A 5,322-nucleotide genomic window follows, 5' to 3' on the forward strand; every position below is an offset into this window, starting at 1 on the left:
ACGTATACAATTGCTTACTTTCAGCAATTGCTCAAAAATCATGACTTGATTTTTCATAAAGCCGTGAACAACCCACTTAAATTTTTATTATGTGAACACTCACTGATCTTCAAAAATTGTACAGACGTCCATTCTACAATTGTGAAAACTCACATATAGACATTATTTCACCATGTATAATTGTCTACTTTTAACAGTTGTTCAAAATCAAAACATTGATTTTACAAAATATATATATTCAACGTGAAACTCACGTAAATTTGAAAAATATATCTATATATTTTTTCTCCCTCGCACGAGCATCTGTCTTTGAAGCGAGAGTATATTTTCAAATATTTCCGAAAGCTCGAAGATAAAAAATTTCATGAAGGCTCATAAACAAAATTTTATTACTAACAGACGCACGTCTATAAAAAAAAGAACTTTTCTCTCGTACGAGCATCCACCTTTGAAACGAGAGTTTATTCCACTTTGTGAAATCTCACATATTTAAAATATAAAATTCCGGTTTTCGTGAAATCTCATAGACGAATTTTATATCATTAGACTCAGGTCTATTTTGTTTGTTCCTTAAACTAACGAACGAACGAGCGTCTATTCATAAAACAAGGATTTTTTTTCATGGGCCCATCCCGCGAATCCTGAAACGACCAAGGTCATGTCGTCCAAATCAGCGGTTCAACACCAATTTATGCTCATCAAACGACGCTCCAATCATGACATTGAAGCCTTCATCAAGTCGTGGTTTGCTCATGCTCTCTAAATCCGGTAACGTCTCAACTTACGACTAAGTTCAATTACTGGTATTATTATTTATGGCCGGAAAATCACCATTTAATGTTGACTGAGGAACACAGCTTTCCTCAGTAAGCATGGGACTTAATGTAGATGGTGGATTTTCGACAAGGGCTAAAATCGTAAACTCATAATTATACGAAGCTCTGATCCAGCAATCAGACGTGAGTATTGAGACACGGGTCTCTCATCGAATTCTCAACGGAGAGTACTTTCTCTCAGAGTACACGTAGATATGTAGTCTCACGACTGGACAACGACATATCTCATGAATACTGAACACTTTCAGTGATTATTTCTATATAGTATCATGAGATGGACGGCTCCTAGACAGCTTGCTCTGCTAGTATAAAGCGATAACGTCTTCAGGAACAAAAAACGAGTTTACCCTGACTATATAAAGGATATGACTTACCGACAAGCTCATATTGGGATAATTAATGCTCCTAGACAGCTTGCTCTGCTAGTATAGAGCCACAAAGTTAATTATTCCTAATTAAGATTAATTCTGCCGTGACATTCACTAATGAATTCCCAGAATAATCTATTGCTGCTCCTATTCCATGGTCGAATCCACGACTGGTCCCATGGAATGGCAATAAACAATTTTTCTGATTCTATGATTGAATCCACGACTTGATCTCATAGGATAACAATAACTATATTATCTCATTACTCCGATTTCATGATCGAATCCACAACTTGTCTCATAAATGGTAATAGATAAATCTTAATTACTTCGATTCTATGGTCGAATCTACGATCCCATGGAATGGTAATGCTCACTTTATTATTCTGAATTCGTAGTCGAATCCTCAGCTGATCCTATGAATTAATAATAAACATCTTATTACTCAGTTTTGTGAATTATTCTCCACTGAATTCCACAATTAGTAATAAATAATCAACAACCGGGCGTCTGAGCTACCTCTAAGTAAGCCCTGACTTATATGGTGAAAGTGTATTCAACGACAATGCACTAACAGTCACCGCACGAACGAGTATTTCAAAATACGACGAAACGATTAACCTATTGCAAAATAGGAATAAAATAATAAATAATCAAAATATTAACCAAGGCGCCAAGGGATTGGACTCATTGACTGGACGACCGTGCCATGACCAATCCCACGCCAGTTTTATATTTTATTATTTTCCTTTATCTGATGAAAATCCTTTCATTTGAACAAATCTCCTTCGTCTCGAGGAAACTCCTCGACTTCATGGTGTTTTCATAAACCCATGAAAATAATATAAAATTAAGGAAAAATAGTGTGGGGCGTGACAATTGGCCAACCGGCCATGCCTTGGTCCCAGCCGGCCCCACACCTTATGGTTCCTCACTGGAGCTCTGAGGTTCATACAGGTTTAGTCTACAAATTGGCAGCAGTAACAATCGTATCCAGGCCGCAATGTTCATGGGATTAGCAAGAACAAAATCTAATGCAGACTTGAGAGCACGCGAAAAATGTAACCTGCAGTGCGGAGGAATACTAACAGTCGTATATATTTGCCGTTGCAGCATCAGGTTTAGTATCTCCACATTAAGGCCTGCAAAATCTTCATCACCTTCAAGCTCTTCACTCACTGAAACACCTGCACCAGCATTATCCACTGCACCAGGCGAAGCAGTTTGAGGTTTCGCAACACCATGAATCAGGAAATCTGCACCAATTCCATTGAACGGCCCTGGAACGACATCTGCAGCATGCAACTTGTTTTTGCAGGCCATTTTCCATGTATGAGTAGTCATGCATTTGGTGCCTACTGTTATTATAAAAGGGAGCCACTAAGGAAAATGGTCTGCAAAAACAAGTTATTATTATTATTATTATTGTTATAAAAGACTGCCTCCAGTGGCTATTATTAAAGAAATCATATATCGTTTTGTACATGAATATGTGGGAGCCGAGCAACAATCTGTGCTCCAACTCCTTTTTGGATAGAAGTAGATACCCTGTAATTATTATTATTATTCGGAGACCAAGTTTTCTACTGTGCAAGCGAAGTTGGGGTTAAGTTCCGCCATGATTTTGTACGGGATGTGATGATGGATATCTGCTACAAAGGAGGAGTCGCAGTTGTAGATGGTGGATTTTCGACAAGGGATAAAATCGTAAACTCATAATTATACGAAGCTCTGATCCAGCAATCAGACGTGAGTATTGAGACATGGGTCTCTCATCGAATTCTCAACGGAGAGTACTTTCTCTCAGAGTACATGTAGATATGTAGTCTCACGACTGGACAACGGCATATCTCATGAATACTGAACACTTTCAGTGATTATTTCTATATAGTATCATGAGATGGACGGCTTCTAGACAGCTTGCTCTGCTAGTATAGAGCGATAACGTCTTCAGGAACAAACAACGAGTTTACCCTGACTATATAAAGGATATGACTTACCGGCAAGCTCATATCGGGATAATTAATGCTCCTAGACAGCTTGCACTGCTAGTATAGAGCCACAAAGTTAATTATTCCTAATTAAGATTAATTATGCCGTGACATTCACTACTGAATTCCTATAATAATCTATTGTTGCTCATATTCCATGGTCGAATCCATGACTGGTCCCATGGAATGGCAATAACAATTGCTCATATTCCATGGTCGAATCCACGACTGGTCCCATGGAATGGAAATAAACAATTGTTTTGATTCTATGATCGAATCCACGGCTTGATCTCATCGAATAGCAATAACTATATTATCTCATTACTCCGATTTCATGATCGAATCCACAATTGGTCTCATAAATGGTAATAGATAAATCTTAATTACTCTGATTCTATGGTCGAATCTACGATCCCATGGAATGGTAATGCTCACTTTATTATTCTGAATTCGTAGTCGAATCCTCAGCTGATCCTATGAATTAATAATAAACATCTTATTACTCAGTTTTGTGAATTATTCTCCACTGAATTCCACAATTAGTAATAAATAATCAACCGGGCGTCTGAGCTACCTCTAAGTAAGCCCCGACTTATATGGTGAAAGTGTATTCAACGACAATGCACTAACAGTCACCGCACGAACGAGTATTTCAAAATACGACGAAACGATTAACCTATTGCAAAATAGGAAGAAAATAATAAATAATCAAAATATTGACCAAGGCGCCAAGGGATTGGACTCATTGACTGCACGACCGTGCCATGACCAATCCCACGCCAGTTTTATATTTTATCACATTTTATTATTTTCCTTCATCTCATGAAAATCCTTTCATTTGAACAAATCTCCTTCGTCTCGAGGAAACTCCTCGACTTCATGGTGTTTTCATATACCCATGAAAATAATATAAAATTAAGGAAAAATAGTGTGGGGCGTGACCATTGGCCAACCGGCCATGCCTTGGTCCCAGCCGGCCCCACACCTTATGGTTCTTCATTATTTTATTATTATTATTATTTCTCTGATTTCATGAAAAAACTCTTTGATTTCATGGTATTTTGCAAAAATTAGGAAATAAATAATATAAAATTATGAAAAACTTGTGGGACCGGGCCCTAGCCGGTCCCACACGCCCCTTTATTTTATTATTATTTATTTTTTCTTCCTTGAATTTACCAAATTCCTTGATTTCATGGTATTTCTCTCAAATTAGGAAAATTTCCCTCAAATCATGAAAAATACATTAAAAAAATATATAAAATTATGAAAACTTGTGGGACCGGGCCCTAGTCGGCTGGCCATGCCTCCCACGGCCCCACACGCCCTTGTTTTTATTATTTTAATATTTTTGCTTCCTTGAACTCATAAAAACTCCTTCAATTCATGGAAACTCCCTAAATTCATCAAATTTCTCAAAATTCATTAATTTTTCATAAAATCATCAAAATATTATAAAATTAAGGAAAAGGCACCACGGGACCGTGGCCATGAGTCCATGACCGACCGACCATGCCTTGTCCTCCGCGGTCCCACGTCTCCTTATTCCTTATTTTATAATTATTTTCCATCATCTTATGGTGTTTTCCTCAGTTTTGTCGAAACCCTAATTTTGGCATATTTTCTCGAATAGATGCTCAATTGCACGCCAGAAAATATAAAAATTCTCAAGACTGAGACGCGGACGCCTTGGGGACACGAGCATGCTACCTTAACCGACCAAGATTATCTCTTTGTCTCACGGAAGCCGGTCCCATCAATTTTCACAGTTTTGACCTAATTTGCACAATTGCTCGTATTAGGTCCAAAACTCTTCCAAACACTTTGGATTTTCATGAAGTGATCGTCAGGAGGTCACGTGACAACCCAGGGCCGGTTTCATGACTCCATGGTTGGTCCCTCGCCTCGTCATAATTAATTAGGTTTTATCACCTAAGGCTCAGACGAGCATTTTTGAATAAATGATTAAGCCAGCATTTAATCATTCTTCCACCAACAAATCGTCAACTCTTCAGAAGTTCTTCGTATTTGCTCACGTGAGCATATGGATACTACATGGTTGATCCACGGTCCCATATAGTCGCTCCCTCTTTCGTCTTATGGTTAAACTTCTGACGAACCATGAAT

Source organism: Papaver somniferum, chromosome 1, assembly GCF_003573695.1.
Source record: "Papaver somniferum cultivar HN1 chromosome 1, ASM357369v1, whole genome shotgun sequence".
Classification (NCBI taxonomy): Eukaryota; Viridiplantae; Streptophyta; class Magnoliopsida; order Ranunculales; family Papaveraceae; genus Papaver; species Papaver somniferum.